The following is a 20322-nucleotide window of genomic DNA, read 5'->3' as shown; positions in this document are numbered from 1 at the left end:
AGAGCAGTGAAGCAATTTTCCCAAGATCACACAGCAAGTACATGGTGGAAGCAGAATCCCAACCCAGATCTCTCTGTCTCCCAAACTCAGATCTTCTCTATTTAACCATGCAGGGCAGTGGGTTAACCCCAAGTAGGGATGCCAGATTTAGTAAATAAAAATAAGATGCCCACTTAAATTTGAATTTCAGATAAACAACAATTTTTTTTTTTTAGTATAAATATATCCCACTCAATGTTTGCATATAAAGTATGTGAGCCAGGGTCTGGCACATAGTAATAGCACTATTCCTACTACAGGTCAGAACCTATGCTGGGAACTGATGTCTGTTCTCCTATCAGCATCAGAGGGGGCACTCTCATGATGGAAACCAGATGGGATGGCATGAAGTCATGCTGACGAACAGACAGACCTTTTTCTCCCTCCATTTACAGGTCCCTCCTTACTGAAATTAACGTGCACACTACTCATGACTCAAGATTCTGTAACATCCCCAGCCAGCACTAAGGGCTTAATTACCATAATGGTGAAATCCAGGGCTGTGGGTGAAAGTGACACAGATGGCAAAGCATTGCCTTGAATTCCAGCAAGAGGAGGAAAGAGAACATCCTGTTTTGTTTGTGTACGTGTTTTTGTTTTTGCATGCCTCTGTGTGTGTGTGTGTGTGTGCGTGCGTGCGTGTGTGTGTTGTAATCAACAGTCACTTGAACTCGTGGAAAACAAAACAGAAAATCTCTCTGGACTTTTTGAGTTTCACCATCCAAGCAGCTCTTGGGAAGAAATCCTGTCTGTTAGACTCCACATCCACTGGCTCTTTCCCAGCCAGACCCTGAAGAACAGAATGGGGACTGGTGCTTTGGCCAGGCAAACCCTGGATAGAACACGAACTCACCCTGATAAAAGGCCTACATCAAACGGGGAGCCCTAGCAAGGCAGCAGAGGCCAGCACTGTGTCAGCGCAGGATCACTCTCTCCTTAAGTCTTCGGTCCTTGCAACATTCCATCCGAATCCAATTAGATCTCAGGGGAGGAGAATCATAGAGTGTTGCAGCTTCGCGGGCCTCTATAAATCATCTAATCTAATCCACTTTAACTTACAGATGCAGATACAGTGGCTTAGAAAGACCTGCTGGCTGCTTCAAGGTGGTAGAGAGCAACTTTGTGATGAAATGACTCCATTCCTCTATTTAATCCTCAAAATTATCCTTTGAGATGGGTGTCCTATGCCCATTCACAGATGAGCATGGAGGAGGGGGAATGTGAACTAAAGTCCATCTGAATCCTGGCACCTTTGACTTTCCCAGGCCGCACAGGAACAACAAATGCCAAGACTTCATCCACAACATCCTTTTCAGCTGCTTTGCTGGAATCACGTGCTTATGTGTTGTTCGTGTGTGTCTGTGTGTGTTCTCAGAGGGAAACGAAACCTTACACTGGAGGCATTGTCGACTCCTGGCTTTTGAGTAAGTGAAGGGAGTTAAGAAACAAATCCTGTACTTAATACAGAGCTAAGGGCTACATTTGCATGGCCATTGGTTTTCATGACAAAGAAGGTTTGCATTTCTACCGCTTGTAAATACTTCCAACTTCTGGCTAATTAGCTAGCAAACCAAGCTGGGCAGGAGAAAGCAGCCACAAAAATGTTAAGCAATCTAAATAAACTAGGATTTTTTTTTCTCTATTGTTACTTTCATATTTGACCTCGCAGAAGTTATTCCTCTCTTTAAGCCTCGATTTCTCCATCTGCAAAATGAGGACACAGAAGATATATTTTTGAAGCTTTAATTAAGTTCAGTAAACATTCACTCCAGACCATGTGCTGACTAGATGCTGAGAAAGGAGATGAACAAGGCCCGGCCGCTAACTTCAAAGGACCCATAGTTTCACGGTGAAGACAAACACGATTATGATTCATATGGTTCATGTGCTATGAACTAACACACACAGGAGACTGCTGGGATACAGAGTAAGGGGACTTTTCAGCACTGAACTTTTTGATAATGTCTTTGGAATCTTAAACTTTAAATAAATATTCCATATTTGATTAAGATGCCTGGGGCCATCTGTACAGAACGTCACTAAGCTTATGAATTAAATCCCATGCTCTGTATTTAAACAATAACTATTTATTTTACACTAAAAAATTATACTCAGGGGCTAACACTCAGTCTGCTATTTTTGATATTGAGATGGTTCTGGTCTGATGATGGCCTGAAGTCCTCATTCAAAGCTCAAAGGCTTTTGTTATCTCCACCGGTACTAAGACTGGTCTTGTGGTTGCCCAAACCACAGCAACTGAGGAGAGGGGAAGGCCTTCTAGAGACAAAATGATTTCCACTTGTTTATCCCTGGCTCCCTTTTGGTGTCTAATCTAGTCCCTAGCGGGTAACCTAAGTCAGTCAATATTGAATCCAATTAAAAGTTCACATGAAATGCTGAATGAAACGAACCAATATAAAAATAATAAAAACAAAGAAAATGTGTGTGTGCGCATGCGTGTGCGTGTGATCCCTTCTTTCCCAAGATCATGTCTATCTCCCCTGCTGGTGAACAGCATCCCCACTGATGTGCTGGTGCTTCCAGCCAAAATCTGAGGGTTAACCTGGTATCCTCCCTTTACCTCGAAACATGTCTTAAAACCAACTTCTCCTCCCTGGTCCCAGCACTGTCTTCCTGCTGCAGGTTAGCAATGCAGGTTCTCCAGGCAATTGTCACCAGTCAAAGGCCTTTGGATTGGCCTTCCGACTGGATGTCACCTTTCTAGCACCTCCTCTCATAGCTTTCTACAACATCACTGCTTATTCCATCCACTCCCTCGCTCAGACCCCTTCAGAGTCCACCACCTTGAATTCTTCACCTGACTTTCGAAGTCCCTTGTTGTTCAACCTGTGGCTCTTCTCCCGTCTTCTCCTCGTTGTTCCCACTCTATGACCCAGCACACGCCATCTTCTTGCAATAGTGCATCATTTCATATCAAGCCTTTCCCCATGCTTTGCTTTTGGTCTAACATGCCCACCTCCCACTTATTTCTCTTTGCCAAACATCAGGAAACTCTCTGTCCACCAGGACCCGGCCACATGATTTTTGTCTCCTCCTCCTCTCATTGCATTTTTTCATATTTCTCATCTTGCAATTTGCTTGTTTCTATGTCCTTCTTGCTTATCATACTGTGAACTCCTGTAGGCCATGGTAATATATTGAGTCATCTCTGTGTCCTCAGCTCAAGGCAAAAGACTCAGCACATAGTAGGGCCCCAAAACTATTATGTAATTATGTTAAGTTACATAATAGAATGCACTACCAGGGATTAAACTTGTAGAGTATACTTGCTGTTGTTTTACTCTTCTAGCAAAAGTGATGATAGAAATGCAATTGGTCACCATAAAGAGACTAAGTTTTCTTGAAGCCACTGAAATGGGGTTTGGGCTAGAGAATGGAGGTAGAATTCCTTTTGAAAACATTTCAGATTGCTGCTCAGGGGAGAGAGGGTTGATAGTTTTTTGCTTAGGAAATACTTGAAGGTCTAAAATAAGAAGCTCCCAGGGCCCTAGATAGAGATGGGAGGAAGGGACAGCGGTTGACACCCCAGGTTTCTAGGGAGACTAATTCCTGAGCCCATGCTGACCACGTGTTTGATTGGTCAGGAGGGCCTAGGATCGATAAGCACAGAAAGGACTGAAGAGGGCATCAGAGCAGTGCTTGCACAGAAGCAGAAATGGTGGTTTCTAGTCCAGCCCAGACCCGAGGGACAGGACCTGCCTGGGCCATCTATCATTCAGTCATCAGCGCACCCCATAGTAGTGGCTGCAGGAGATGCCAATCACTCATGTCCCTTGCAGTTACAGGAGCTGGAGACCAGGGGCTGGAGCCCTCATTCTTTGGGAATAGAATAAGAAATGCCCATGTGCCCTGACAGAGAGGAGATTAACTAGTCATCTTGTTACAAACTGATGACTACAAAATTAAGCAACATGTGTAAAATTACATTTGAGGCAAGAAGTAGGTAATGTTAATTGGTAATTAATAAGTAATTAGTAAGTAATTAATAAGTTTTCTTAGTTGTAAACAGGACACAAAGGCAGGTGTGGTGACTTTAAAACATAACCCTAAATATCTTTGACATTTCCCTCATCACGATGTGGGATCTAGGTTCCTTCCTCTTGAGTCTGGGCTCTGTGATTACTTGACCCAAAGAAGTGCAGCCACTTCAATTTCTGGGTCCAGGCCTTAAGACACTGGCAGCTTGCATGTGTCTCTTGGGATGCTTGTTCTTCGAACCTAAGCACCATGCTGTGAGGCAGCCCAGGCCACATGGAGAGGCCACATGTAGATATTCAAGCTATAGACCCAGTTGCGGTTCCAGCCAACAGCCAGGTCACCTGCTGGACATGGGAGCGGAAGCCTTTGAGATGGCTCCAGCCATAACCACCAGTTGACTGCAATCATACGAGAGAGCGAAGAACTGCCCAGCTCAGCCCAGTCGACCCCAAGAAACATCAGAGAGAGTAATAAAATGATCATTGTTGCGTTAATGGAATTTCAGTGATTGCGTAACAATAAACAACTGTACCAGCAGGTAATCCACCTCGGAAACACCCTGAAAGATTGCTTGGAGGAGCAGCTGAGCAAAGGGAAGCAGAAACCTCAAGCTCCATGCATATCCCAGGAACTGCGGGGCTCTGAAGTGCATGAATGTATACTCATTGTCACAGGTCCCTGGCATTGCAGATCTAGAAGAGTACTACTGAAAGGTGACATTGGCCCTCACGACTTCACAGACTAAGGAGGCCCAAGGAGGGGAAGAGACTTGTCCACGTTTATACCATAAGAGTCTGGCAGAAGATAAACCGAGTTTTTCATTTTAACTAACATTCACTGCACGAGGCTACCTTACCTGCACGAGGCTACCTTACCTTTGGGCCTGGGTTTGAGCTATAATTTGCTCTGCCATTGGACAGAAAACACACACAATAACAAGGTCGACTGAAAGCACTAAGTACTTTAATATGCATTATCTCATTTAATCCTGCCAAAAGCCTTATGAGGCAGATCCTACTGATACCATGCCCATTTTATAGATGTGGAAATTGAGGTTTGGAAGGTGAAATAGCCTTTTCAAAGTCATCCAGTTAAAAAGTGGTAGAACAAGACCTTGAACTAATGTCATTAGAGCCTGCAGCCCATTCATTCCTGTCATGAGCAATATTGTAACTAGAGGATATTAGTAATATTGCTTACCATTTATTGAGTGCTTACTACAAGCTAGTTTTAAATGCTGTATGTGTATTATTTCACACAGCAACTCAAAATACTTTAGACATATTCACTCCTTTAATTTTCTCAACAACCTGTGAGGTAGGTATGGGTATCATGTCAATTTTACATTTGTACTCAAGGTCATAGAGCTAGTAAGTGGCACGGCCAAGATTTGAACCCAGGAAGTCTGGCTCCAGAGCCTATGCTCTGAAATATAAAATCTCTGAGTAAACACTCTGATGGAGACAATCCATTAAAAAATATATTATTTACACTCTGGATTCCGCCCCCCCATCTTTAGCATATATATAAAATTTTCACTGTACTGATGGGAATAAACCAATGAAAATACCATAGGTAATTGTCATTTTTGTAGGTCAAATGTCAGAAACTTCATATGGTTCAATGTAAAAGGAGCCACAGGAGTGAGTAAAATCCTACAAGAAGAGGATATAGAGTATGAAAAGAGTTGAAGGACTAAGAATCCCAGGGAAATCTAACATTTTCTGACTACCTTGCTGCGTGACCTCAGCAAGTCCCTTACCCTAAGCCTTATTGTCACCTGTAATTTCTTCAACTTGGACATCAGAGTACTACTGGTTCTGATCGTTTTCTGATGTGTCCTGGATTTTTCTTTTTTTCAAAACTGCCCACAATTTTACCATCCCCTTTAAAACTTCCTATCCTAGATATACTACCTGGAATCCTTTAAAAATGCCAGCAGAAGTATGGAGACAGTAAAAGAAACAGTGGTTGGCAGGGTTAGAGGGATGGCGGTGGGGGCGGGGAGATGAACGGTGGGGAGCACAGAGGATTTTAAGGCAATTACCTATTCTGTGTGATAACTCTCATGGTAGATACATGTCACTATACATTTGCCAAAACTCACAGAATGCATACCAAGAGAGAATCGTCATGTAAACTACGGACTTTGGGTGATAATGATGTGTTGGTGTCGGTGCTTGTATTGTAACAAGCTCTGGGGTGGGATGGGATGCTGATGGTGGAGGAAGCTCTGTGTGTGTTGGGTGGGGGGAATACAGGGAATACATGAGAACTCTGGACTTTACACTCAATGTTTTTCTTTTTTAATAAATGGGATTGATCACTTCGATACATTATTTTTGGAAAACAAATGGCAGCCGAGAGTCAGTGGAGAGTGGTGGCTTCTAACCCAGGAAGCAGACTTTTTCTTTCTTCATTCGAAACTAATATTATATGCCAACTATACTTTAACAAAAACAAACAAACAACTCAAATTTTCTGGGAACCTGATACTGCTCTAAAAAACAAAGCCTATTTTTAAAAACTCCTGCCAGCTAACATGCTTTCTGTAGAGGAGGTCACACGGATGGCAAGCATGCCATTGATGGTTTTTGAAGGAACAGAGGAGGTGGGATGAAGACAAGAGAAATCTATTAACATTTCCTTATTCTAGGCCTGGTGCTAGGGCATCTGTCACATTAGCTCCTATGAGCCTCTCAGTGACCTGTGTGGCAGCAGCTCTTACTAAACACAGTCCTCCTTACACATGAGCAAGAGCAGGGTCAGAGAAGAGAAGATACTGGCCTAGGGTCCCCCAGATAAAACTTCCCATCCTAGATACAGTGGAGCAGAGTCTCACTCCAAGCTCAAGCTTTACCCCTGACCATCCTTTCTCCACGCACCCTCATTTTCAGCCTTTAAGGCAAATCCCTACCCTACTCCCCACCCCATTCACAAGGCCATACACTGAAGGGACACTACCTGGCAGAGACCCATTTCTTATCTGAGAAATGGTACAGCTTAATCTATGGCTCTATAAATCACATAAACGACACCTAATTTCCCCTGTCAGGATGAACTTAGCTTTTCAAGCCATTCTCCCCTGAATGATGAGGGCCTGACAGAACAGCTTGTTAATCTGGGTGACAGGGGAAGACATTTAGAGCCAGCTAACCCCCTCTTGCCACACTTACCTCTGCTAATGAAAAAATATTAGAGAAATAAGTATACAACCCACTGAGAAGCTTCTGTGTGGGGGTCTGTCACCTGTCTGTTTCATAAGATGTACAGATACAAGATGATAAGGTTATATCATCCTCAGGCAAAAAGTTATTTTTCTTGTCAGTTCACTCCATATTTCAGCTCCCATCCATCTCATGTAGAGGATGAAGTGCTAGGTATTAATGCATTAAAAATAACAGTGAGCATTTCTGAGCATATCTATCTGCCAGACACAGTGCTCAATGTTTGCCATAAAGAGAGTCATTTCATTCACACGACAACGGCAGGGGCTGGATACTCCTATCACTCCCGTTATGCAAAGGATGAGACTGTGACTCCAGGGAGTTTGCGTTCTTCTCCTATGTTCCAAGGCTACTATTTGACAGAGCAGAATTCGAACTCAAGTTCTTCGAATTCCAAAGCCTAACTGCTTCACCACTATGAGCTAATTTAATCTTCATAGTAAGCCCGTATATTAGGTTGCACTGCCCCCATGAAATCTTTGAAAAAGTTTAAAATTTTAGAAAGTTTGGCGCTCGTACGATCATGTGACTTGGACTATGTCACAAATCTAGGATGATCTAAAGTTGGGATTAAAAAATGTGTCTGATTCCAAAGACTGAATCTTCTTCCCTGCCTCAGGCCGTTTTTTCCTAAATACCAAAGACAGGCAGGTGTAGAGGTTCATTACATACCCTCAGGAGGAGACAGGGTGACTGGTTAACCTTGTTCTGGTCAGTCCCAAGTCCTTACTGTCCAGAACAACTCTCCAAACTGTGTTTTCAGGAACAGGAGTTGAACAGGATAGTAACTGATTTTGAATTCAAGAAAATTGGGGGGTGACGCTGGGGGAGGTTATCTCTGTGGTCAAATACATTTGGAAAAGACTGGATCAAACAAAACCGAATAGACTGCTGTACATAGAACGCCCAAAGCCATTCACATGCTAAATGGCACCGGTAAGCCCTAAGAAGGTAATGCACAAAGTGCAGCATTTCCTAAACATACTCGTTCGTGAACTCTGTTTTCCCATTTGGCATCTGGGGGTCTGGCTCTCTGCAGTCTTCTCCAAGTTGTGTTCATCTAGATTCCAGGCTGGATGCAAAGTCGTCTGCCAGCCAAGGGCTACTCAGGATGAGAGTGCTCATCCCAGCTCTGCCAGTAACTGTGCAGTGTTGGCCCAGTCAGTCTTCCTCTCTGGGACTTAGTTATCTCATCCATAAAACAAGGGTGTTGAATGTTCTTATTTCTGAGGCCTTGACCTTCTGGCAACACCATGACTGTGCAAGAAGTATGTGCAGCTCCCGCTGATGCTGCCCCAACTCCTGCTCAATCTTCTCCCGGCATTCAGCTCGGGGTAATTGCTCTGGCTTTCAGACCATAATCCAGGTCACCCTAATGGCCTGTGTCTACCGTGATCGGCCTATCTGTCCACAGGCTTCTGCCACTCCTCACTCGATAGCTATAGGTCCTCACTTTGCACTGATGTCAGCCCCCCCAAATCTCTGGCCTCTGCTTCTCCCTCTAGCATCACCCCTTGCCAACACCCATTTTATACTCTGTTCCCCAGCCATATTCTCTCATCTCTAGCTTTTTACATGCTCTTTCTTCTCCTTGGAACACTCTTCCTCCATGCAATAATTTGGGATACTTTGGATGAAAGCTTGAAAACCTTTCCATTTTTAACTAGAGGATGTCAGAGACTTTTAAGTAAAGGTCTTTGGCCTTTATCCCCCATGCAATAATTAGTCCCCCATGGACTAATCCATCAGCTCTCAGCTGGGAGACTACCTCCTGCAGACAGCATTCCCTAACCCAATAAAGCTGGGACAGACTCCTTCCTTTGTAACACATCTTCCCCGCTTTTCATTGTAATAAAACGTATTTTACTGTGATTATTTTAATGTCTATTTCAAGGCTTATCTGTCTCTTCTAATAGACTGTGTACAAGTTAAGGTTGGGGCCCTGTTTTGTTTACTATTTAATCCCTGTGCCTGACATAGAGTAGGGGTTCACTGACTGATTAATCAATTGGTCTATCATAAGTTAATTAATGTTAAGAAGCCTAATTCTGTCACATTTCCCTCTGTTCCTTCACCCTGTGTTGGCCTTAGCATGGGAGATTTCTCTTCTACCCGGAGCCTCAGGATAATTCTGTGCTCTTAACCTCTGTTACGCTCCTACCAGATGCTGACTTCACTCCTGAGAACAGCCCAGGAGATTCAAGGGCCAAAGACCTTTACTTAAAAATCTCTGACATCCTCTAGTTAAAAATGGAAAGGTTTTCAAGCTTTCATACAAAGTATCCCAAATATCAGAAGGGACAAGTGCGAAATTTCTTTGAAGTCTCTTTCTTAAGTATTTATGGAAATTGTATATTCTACTCCACAATAGACTTGGGTTGATTTTTAATATTAAAACAATAGGGTTCCCCTCCCCCGCTCAAAAATGTTTCTCATAGTGTGATCCCTGGACCTCTTGCCTCATTAATGATTGGAAGCTCTTGTTAGAAATTCAGATTCCCAGGCCAAACATACCAGTGAATCAGAATCCTGGGAGACATGCTTCAAAATCTGTGATGTAACACACTCCCAGGTGATTCTTATGTACTGTTACTAGAATCTCTGATCGCTTTTCCCTGTGGCTTTGGGCACATTCTAGCACATCGCTGTATATCTCCCTGGGTTAGGGAACTCCAGTTTGAGAATAAAACCCACAGGATTTTAATAGATACTTTTAGGGTATGAGATATAAGAGACAGTTGGAGGTTATATTGGAGCTAAATAACACTGTTGCTTTGGCCAAGAATAGAGAGACCAGAATTGATTACTTGACCCAAACTGGACCAATCAGATATTTTTCTGGAAGTTTAGATTCATGTGTTCATTGGCATCTCTGAAAGCTTCAAGTTGTATGAGATGCAAAGCTGGACTTGGCTAGGGTGGGCCTATTCTGTTGAGCAACACGCGTGGAGACCAAAAAAGGGGAGGGAGGAAGGGAGCAAGGAAGTGGGTTGGGGAGAGACAGAGATAGAGTCAGAAACAGAGAGGGGTTGGGGAGGGAGGGAGAGAGGGAGGGAAGGAGAGCGAGCGAGTACACGTGAGTGCACTTGAGTGCATGCTAACTAGCTAGCTTAAGTCCAGGAAGAAGCAGAGATGACAGGCTCCAGGATTATTGCTAAGAGTGGCTCCCAGCTATGTTCTGTTCTTGAGTTACATGAAAAATCACTATATCATATAATAATCTCTTTTTTGTTTGGGAAGTTTCAGTGGGTTTCTGTTTTCTACCACTAAAAAGCTTTGACTACAACAAGTATAAAAATTCTGCTTCTCAGCCTGGCACACAGGGCCCTTAACACAGTGGTGCCAAACGATCCCTCTAGCCATAATGTCCCACTACCACTGTCTGCCCCAGGCCTACATACCAGCTACACTGAACCACTTATCAAGGACCAGACAGACAACAGACTTTTATGCCACTGTGTCTTTGAATGTGGTTTCCCTCAGCCTAAAATGCTTTTTCTGCATTCTGCCTTTGATCAAATCATACTCATTCATCAAGGACCGCTACAACTACAATCTTTTTTGGAAGCCCTTTTCTGATTTCTCAGAAGAACTGAAGGTCCCCATTGCACCTTGGAAGATACATCTGTTAGTAAACTAGAACATTTCCTTGAATTATCTATTTGAACGTCCATCCTCTCCACTGAACTTAGATTTCTTTGCCTTATTTTATCACAAGCTCCTTGCACAAGGCCTGACCCAGAGTAAGTACTCCATAAATGTTTGTTGCTTGAATGAGTGTTGCATTAATGAGTGGTGAATTCTGAGAAATAGAAGACTGGGAGCTCTTAGGGTGTCTAATCCATGTTATCCTAGTAGACCTGCTCAGTCTTGAGGACAGTAGATTGTGCTTTCATTGTTCCAAACTATCTCCAGATCATTTGCCCTGCCTGTCACTGAGCTGATAGCAATTGTGAAAGTGATGAATAGCAGACCAATTATGAGCAACAGGAAACATTAGTTATAACTCAAGGGAGAAGACACAGCCATATCAGTAGCCTCATCCATCTAATTGTGAGTCATCTTCCCGAGGCATCTTGCCCTGTGACCATGAACTGCCAAGGGCTTCTTAGTCTTGCACAAATCCAAGTTCTTCAGAGAAGAGCTCCTCCTCTCAGCCTGTCTCCTACAAGGCGTTGTTCCTGGCCCACTCAGACCTGGAAGGGGAAATCTGGATGAAATTCACACACTTTTCCTAAGGGAGACTTTAGCCAGCAATCCCCGCCCTACCCAACAGATGAGACCTGTCTTTTAAGGCCTGTTGTCCTTTGACAGATAGCAACTCCCCTCCCCTGTGGTAAGAACATCTGGAGATGAGAGGCGGGTGGGAAGATTTCAAGTGGAGGATTTGTCCAAGATTGTGGACTTAATGTCACTAAATGCTAGCTAGCTTAAGTTAATGGTGAGTTCCTGAGTAAAGGACGACAAAATTTCCCTTTTGTGGCCACTGGTGACCTCAGTTTTCCAGTACACCCATGTTCCCTTAGGAGGCCTCTGAGGGAGGCAGTCTCTCCAGCTGGTGGGGCTTCCATGATTGAGCCCAGGGGTAGTGGCAGGAAAAGAAAGGTTGGAGGACATGAGGGGACATGCTTAGTCTAGACCCAGAGTGAGCTTATCTTTGCCACTGAAAGGGAGCCTTGGCGATTGCGTTGAGGAGGTTGTGAAATGGGAGATTTCTACCAGGTTCATTGTGGCCACGTCTCCATCATGGCAAGCTGGACACTGAGAAGTGTAGATCCCGTAACCCAGCGAAGGATGTCACCCATGCTGGCGGGATGGCAGAGCATGGAGAGTAAGAGTATGGTATCTGCAATCAAACCCCTGGTCCAAAACTTAGAGCCATCCCTGAGCAAACCGGTAGAAATGACTTCAATTCTTTGTTTCACATTCCACATGTGTAAAATGGAGATTTATTAATACCTACATCAATAAGGAATGTTAGAAGGATCATTTACAAAGTACCTAAAATAATGCCAGATCTGTGTATGTATCCACACATATCCATATACTTGATAATTAAATGACTATCGATAAAGCCCTGAACTTCGATATTTTCTAGATGGAAGCAAATTGATGAACACAAAAGAGTTGTTATTTACAATTATTTACAGGCAAACGTAATTCTAGACACATCTATGTTTGTAATTATTTTTATTCTTTTTAATATTTTTTCCAATGGGGAAAGATTTTTAGAATCAACTGTCAGATACATGATTCTTGCCTTTGAGAAAGTATGCTTTTCCTAGTTTCTGTGACCTGACTACCCTTCTGGGTTTTTAATCAATGGATGCCTGAGGATAAGGCAATTACTATTTATGGTACACCTACTCTGTGCTAGATGCTTTAATCAGAAGCAAGACCAGAAGCAGAAGAGAAAAGGAAGAAGAGAAAAAGAAAGAAGATAAAAAAGATGAAGAGGAAACAAACTGCAACTAATACTGATCGAGTTTTTAATCACATTAGGCATGGTTAAGTGCTTTTTATACACTATCTTATTCAACCTAACAGAAACTCTATCAGTTAAGTCATCCTTATGTTATTCTCATTGAGATTCTGAGTAATTAAGTTATATCTCCATAGTGTGTGGCAAAATCAGAATGTAAGTCTAGTTCTAATTCTCGTACCTTCTTTTCTTTGCAACTGTCATCTTATATAACATCCAGAACTATCCTAGGAAGCAGGCCTTTTGTATTATTTTTATCACACAGATAAGAAAATAGAGCTCAGGTAGGCTAAGTCTCCTGTGTAATGCCAACCAACAAGTAAGCATAAAATCCGGAATTCAAATCTATACCTGGGTGGCTTCAAAACTTGGGCCCTGTAAAGGACATCTCACTAAAACTCTAAAATTTCAAAATCTCACTAACAAGTCTGTTTATCTTGAATGTAACTAATAACCTCCTTAAAATAAAAAAGTAAATAAACCTATGTATATCTATATAAATATACGTAAGTATGTATATGTAGCAGGTCCTCAAATAATGTCATTTCATTCAATGTTGTTTCATTATAACATTGGTGAGATGCCATAGATGTTTGTTTATATCAGTTAGTCTATGGTAAAATGGGTTTCATCACACGTCGTTTTGTTTAACGTCACAGAACCTATTGACAGCATTAAGTGAGAACTCACTGTACAACAGTGTCGCTACCTACTGGAATACATCTATATCTCCTTTTTCTCCAACTCGATGCGAAATGAGTATCTGCACTTTTGAGAAACAGCAGCGATGGGAGAAGCCCTTCGGAGGGATGGTCAGAGCCTCCGCAGTGTGAACCTGCCCACCTTCGAGCAGCTGCCATGTTTCCATGTCCTGGTATTTCACCTGATTATTCAAAGGGAAGCAATATTTTCTGGAAAAGATTCAGGTTGGGCAAGCTAAAATTAAAGGGGCCAAACCCAAGCTCTTTTAAGAGTAGATTGATAGTCTAAAAAAAGGGGTGTAAGAAGGGTTTTGAATTGAGTTAACAGGTGATGGGACAGAACCCAGCTTCCAAGAGGCTGGGAAGTGACTAAGAGGTGAGGACAAAGCAAGAAGTTTTACCCGAGGGAAGGTAAACAAAAAGGTAGTGACAGGAGGGACTCTCAAATCCAAGAAAGGTTACTTGATAGAATGGCTTGCCTGTGTCACAGTGTACAGGGAAGAACCAATGATGAGGTAGTTAGTCTCTATAGTTTATATGTTGGGAACACAGGCTATGAAACCAGAAAAGCATGTGTTTAAATCCTGTTTCCATTATTGGCTGTGTGACTTTAACAAGAGGTTTCTCCTCCTAAGCTTCAGTTTCCTTTAGCTACATGAAAATTATGTTTTGAATACCCACTATGTGCACTAAAGATGGAGACTATTGTGACCCAGGACAAATCCAAAAGTCTAGTAGCAAAAGATTTGGATTCTACCCCTAATTCTGTCCTCTGTCTAGTAAGTCAATAGATAAGACTCTTACAGTATAGTATTGATAGGTGGAACTAGAGACAACAAAAACAGTAAATATTTGACTCAATAGGAAAATACTTGACACAAAATAAAAGAAGGATGTTCCATTAGTGAGAAAACAGGCTGCTTAGTGAGCAAGCTGTTATTGGGTCTATTCAAACACAAGCTCTTGCAAAGTATGGTATAGAAGAATTGTTAATTTGGAGAACATGGTAATGGTATGAAGGATATTCCTGGAGTTATCTTTTAGAAATGCAAACTTTCACATTTACAATAAAACTACATAATATTTAAAGTGTGAGAGCAGGTGATGCAGCCTTGGTGTGAGTTGATGATCATGGTTAAAACTAGAAGGGGGTAGGTACACAGAGGTCTATTACATTGTTTTCTCTACCTTCATATGTGTTATACTTTTCCAAACTAAATTGTTTTGGGGTTGGAAAGCAGAAGATCCAGAGATTTAACAGTGCTCCCCCAAATGGGAAAATTGGGAGATGAAGTTAAAAACGAAAAGAAACTCATAGTCCAAGGAGAAGCCACATTCCTCGAGGGCTTCTCCTCCTCCCAGGACTTGAATTTATGGCCTGGAACCATTATACTCAGAAATGCTAGGAGTAACATGACCCTGTTGACCAGAGAAGGCACTGAGCACATTGACTGGCTGTGTAATGGTACGAACTCATGCTGCTTTCACGGCATCTGCCTGGTGAATTGTGAGGCACATCTGGAATGACTCTTTTTTTTTTTCTTCTTAGATTAGAGAGAAATAGACAGAGAGAGTTGAATTGTTTGTGAATTCTCTCTGGGCCCTTAGCATCACTGCTGACTGAAGCTGCCTAATGACCCACGAAGAGCCCCCTGTGAGCTGGGCTCATCTCCAGCAGAGATGGGGCCTGCAGCTCGCTCTGTTCCTGGAAGCCCAGCACAGCCCTGGCTGGGGCTGTCTTTGCAGGACACCCTCAGATAAATGATGGCTGCGTGATAAATGAGTGTGGCGAGGCAGCTGGAAAAGGGATTCCAGCCCTGGCTCTGACATTTGTTAGCCCTGTGAGGTTTCAGAGGGTGGTACCTACCCTTTCTGAGCCTCAGTTTCCTTATCTGTAAATGAAGATAAACATTGAAACCAGCATAGACCCCTTGAGAGGATTAAGGGAGCCAGTGTATGTGAAAACACCATGTAAGCGTACCAGTGCAAGTTGGCTACTCATTCGTTTTTCACTCAGCCATTCATTTATTTTCATTAAAAACATATTTACTATATGTCTATTATGTATCAAGTACTATACTAGGAGCTGTTGGTGCAATGCTGAAAGTTTATCCAGACCCTGGTCCCATAGAGTTTACCCCATAATGTAGAAAAACATTTGACTCAAAATAAGGAAAAATATTCTAAAAGTGGGGGAACCAGGATGCTTAGGGGTCACTGAGCAAGCTGTTACTGAGAATGTTAAACACAGGGTCCACAACCTTTGCGAAGTGTGGTAGAAAGGAATCAAGAAGTAGACTAGGGTTGGACTAGATGCTTGTATAATGCCTGCATTCCTGAGTTTACCTGCTCCTTCTTCCTCATAGGGACTGAAGTCATCATAAAATAACATAATAAAAGGTGGAGGACAAGAAGGAGGAGATGCAGACATTAATCAAATGATTACAAAACATAAAAGCATAATTAAAAACCGGGATAATTGCTACGAAGGAAAGATTAAAAGATTCAATAAAGTAAGTAAACAAATAAGCAAATAGGGGGATCTTATCAAATCCGGAAGCTTCAGCAATCTGGTAGGTGAGGAGCAGTTACCTCAGTGGAAATAAGTACGGGGAGGAGTGAAACACATTCCAAGGAGAAGAAAGAGCATGTGCAAAGATTTTTTGGCATGACCAAAAACAGTGTTTCCAGAAACTGGAAGATCACTGTGACCAGAGCCAGGAAAGCCAGGAGGGCAGGGGTATAAGACGAGTTTTAAGCAGTTGAAAGGGCCAGGCCAAGCAACACCTTGTAGGTAACTGTAAGCACCTTGGTTTTCGCCCTAAGAGCAACTGGAAGCCAGTTAAGGATTTTACTCAGGAAAATGATGTGTGTACGTTTTAGTTTCGAAAATATCATTCTGGCTACAAGGAAGAGAATCGATTAGAAGGGCAAAGTACATTGTTAGCCAGTTAGAAGGCTACTGCAATAGTCCAGGCAAAACTTGGACCGGACTGAGTAAAGGTGAACATGTTTGAGAAATTTTTTTTTTTTTTTTTTTTTTTGGCAAGGCAATCCTTTGGTTGCCTTCACAGATTGCAAGGACCTTGTTAGCTTACAATCGCTTATTTTTGTATTTTTTATGCCTACAGCACCTAGTCTTTCTAGGTGGTCTCCCATCCAAGTATTAACCAGGCCTGACCCTGCTTAGCTTCCGAGATCAGATGGGATTGGGCTTGTTCAGGGTGGCATGGCCGTAGACAGGAGAAATTCTTAAAAGAAAAATTTACAGGATTCGTTAACGAGTTTTGGTGTTGGGGTTTTGGGCACAGACAGGAAGGAATGAGAGATACCAAAGATGTCTTTCTTATCGGTTTCAGGATTCCAAGAACTGAGATAGAAAACACTATCAAAGGATAAGCGGTTATTTATGGCAAATGAGGAGAAGCCACTATATTTCCATTGGATGGTAGAAACCAACCCTGGAATAAATGAGAGTGAATCAGTGGTGACAGCAGAAGTCACTGATTTTTAAAAAAATTTTGGGCATTAAGTAAAGACATCAAGACACTACAATTGGTGAAGAAGGTAATATTAATGCAGTGATAGTATCTATAGTATACATTAGACTTTCATTTATTATACTTCATTTAAAAAGTTGAAGGAGGTGGTAGCTAGTGGAGAGAGAATATAGTAAAGTGAGACAAAGCTCAGGTGCCCAGGTCAAACCCTGGCTCCACCAGTTCCTATTTGTAGGACCTTGGGGCAAAGTGATCTAACTTCTCCTTTCCTTAGTTTTCAAAATAGAACCCATCGCGCGGGGTTGATGAGAGAGTTTGGTGAGCTAAGTACATAAAGCACATGAGCTGAGCTCCCAGCACAACTGAAGTGCTCAGTAAATGGTTGTTATTAAAAGTACAAGGGAAAGACATTCTGTGTTCCCTTTTTTATTACATTTGCCAACTGAATTTGATGTGTCATGCGGTGGAAAGAAAAAAAACACAAATACTCTAATCTCTGACATGCAAAAATATTTGCATTCGCTAAGTCTGTATGCCTTGCATATTATTGAATCTGGTAGTCTTTTGGTTCCATGAAATAGCTACATTTTCCAGTTTTGCAAGTAGGCAAGCCAAGCATTAAGTTCCTCTTTGGTAATTGACCGTGAGCATGTTGAATAATACGTCAATTATTTCCCCCCCGCTTTACTTTGATCTTCCATCTTGGCAAGGATTGCTTGACAGTCTGGTCCCTGGCCAGTTCACCTCCTTCTCAGAATGTGCAAGAGATGAAGAGGAAGTGGCCCATGAGAGCCGAGAAGATTTACTCCAGCTTATAAGTATTTGACTTTCTTAATCCCTCAGCAAGGAATTCCCTGAAGGAATTTCAGAATGAGAAAGATGTATTAACCATGATTTTGGGTAGTGGTTCTCAAGCTCAGTGTGCATCAGAATCTCCTGGGAAGCTTGTGAAGATGAAGATTTCAGCCTCGCCTCCCCAGAGAAACAGAAGCAGTAGGAAGAAGAATCTAGTCTTGTGGTTATCTTACCTTCCAGCAAATTTTAACAAATGTTTCCCGCATCCCGACCCAAGTGATTCTGATGGACTCTGAGACACTCTAAGATCCAGGTGCCACTCCCCACTAGGCACTTCTGACCTCCCTCATTCTGCTTTACTTTTTTTCTCCCTTCACTTTCTAATATGCTTTATTATTTACTATTCTGATTGTTTAGGTCTCCTACACGTACATACTCCAGTCAAAATGAAGTCTCCAGATGGTGGAAATATATGCCTGTTTTGCTCCCTGATGTATCCCAAACAGCCAGAACAGGGCCTGGCCCATAGGAGACCCTTAGTAAATACTTGTTAAAAGTATTTGAATTCGGTTTCCTAGCCATCTCATATATGGACTCCGCAGTGGACACCGCAACCAACTGGTTCTCTTATTTTAGTGTTCTATAACATTTGAGTAAAGAACATTTAGAAAATGCACTGATACTATATATCTTTTTCCCAGAAAAAAAATATAGTAACATATAATTCTGCATAAACTTTCTGGGGATGGAGATACAAAGACCCTTTAAAATCAGAGATCTGAAGACCTCAAATGAATAGCCTTTGCCATAAAACAGTCCTGGTCCCTGTAATTCCACCTTCGATTGTTGCTGTAGTCTTAGCCTAAAACACATCTAGGCGTGCCTTCCTCTTAAGCCCCAGTCTTGAAGGGCTCCTTATAGTCTACATGGTACCTAAACCCCTCAGCTCAGCATTCAAAGTTGCCCACAATTCAAACTTCTGCATAATACTTCTCCAGTTTTATCTCCCCCAAATCTTTCAGACTTGTCACAAGAGTGATAAACACATAAACTTTAGACACAGACATCTGGGTTTGAATTCTGACTCCACGAGTCACTAGCCGTGTGATCTTAGATAAATTATTTATCCCTTTAAAGACTCACGTTTTTGCTTTTTTTAAATTTGTGAAACATAGTTCAGGATGTAGTAAGAGGACACACATTAATATACACGAAACACTTAAAAATGCCAGGGGTATGGCTGGCCCTTAGTAATTGCTGGGACTTTGTATGATTTCACTCATATGTGGGATATGAAACAAAAAGCAACCAAAGAAACAAATAAAACAAAACAAACAAACAAACAAACTCATAGATACAGACAATAGAATGGTGGTAATCAGAGGGGAGAGGGGGTGGGGAAGGGATGAAGAGGGTAAAGGTCAAAAATAAGGTGACTAGACTTTGGGTGGTGAGCACATAATAAAGTATACAGATGTTGTATTATAAAGTCGGACATCTAAAATTTATATAATGTTATTAACCGAGGTTACACCAATAAATTTACTAAGAAGAAATAAAAAAATTATTGGGCTTTATTGTTTCATATGTTTGGCACATAGTATTTGACATAACTTTCTTTCCCCTTTTCCAATATACTTTAGTCTGGACCAAGGTATGTAAAACTTTTTTTTTGTAAAGGACTAGACAGTAAACATTTCTGGCTTTGCACGACCTACTGTCATCAGCCATTGTTGCAGGAAAGCAGGCATTGATGATATATACACAGACGAGTTTAGCTATGTCTCATAAATTCTATTTATAAAAACCAGTAGAAGGCTGGATTTCACCAATGGGCCATATTTTTCAAACTCTGGCCTAGACTAGCTTTGGAATTTTAGAGACCTGGGTTTAAGCTTCTCTGAGCCTCAGTTTCCTCATCTATTAAATAGGGATAATAATAGTACTTCCCTCATAAGTTGTTGGATGGTTAGATGAGATAAAGCAGTAAAGCCCCTGACACAGTTTTTGGCACCTAATATTATCTTCATCATCAATAGACTTACCTTAAGCTATTCCACTATCTGTCCACATGCACCTTCCCTGCCCCAAAAATCTTTTCCAGATTCTCCCTTTCATAATCTCTCTCTCTCTTTTCTAACACTGTTGGAATGTCTGTTGTATTATTTGAAAATAAATCATGCATTAATGTAGCATATGCAAGTAATTACAGTTACTTATGTGGCTCTTCTGCCTCCTCGTTCACTGGACTACGAGCTCCTTGAAGGCACGATCTATGTCTCACTCCCCTCCGTATCCCATTTCCTAGCACGGTGTCTGGCACACACTCCGCACCTAATGCAAGGTGGTGGTGGTGCTACAATACAGTGGTGGTGATGGTGGTTGTGATGATGGTCGTGGTAATAACAGTGGGGGAGGAGCACAGACTTGGCTGGTCATGTCTTTTCAAAGAGCAGTCATTTGGAATTGTCTTCTCAGTTTGAGCCAATAAGTGTAAATAGAGAAAACAAGTCTTTCTGGCACAGAGGGAGGATCTGCTGGAAAGTCAGACAACCACAACAAGACCAAAATTATACACG

At 42.0% G+C, this 20322-nt stretch overlaps 1 protein-coding gene and 1 pseudogene across 6 annotated transcripts in view; both read right to left on the bottom strand.

Moving 5' to 3' along the window:
• ASTN2 (astrotactin 2) overlaps positions 1-20322 on the bottom strand; it is a 791570-nt gene that overhangs the window by 143942 nt on the left and 627306 nt on the right. The window lies entirely within an intron of this gene.
• On the bottom strand, positions 16571-16689 carry LOC120605847 (uncharacterized; annotated as a pseudogene).

Source organism: Pteropus medius, unplaced genomic scaffold (assembly GCF_902729225.1).
Source record: "Pteropus medius unplaced genomic scaffold, Ma_sr-lr_union100, whole genome shotgun sequence".
In the NCBI taxonomy this organism is placed as follows: Eukaryota; Metazoa; Chordata; class Mammalia; order Chiroptera; family Pteropodidae; genus Pteropus; species Pteropus medius.
Note: the sequence above shows the minus strand (reverse complement) of the source record. Positions and strands in the feature narration are given on the sequence as shown.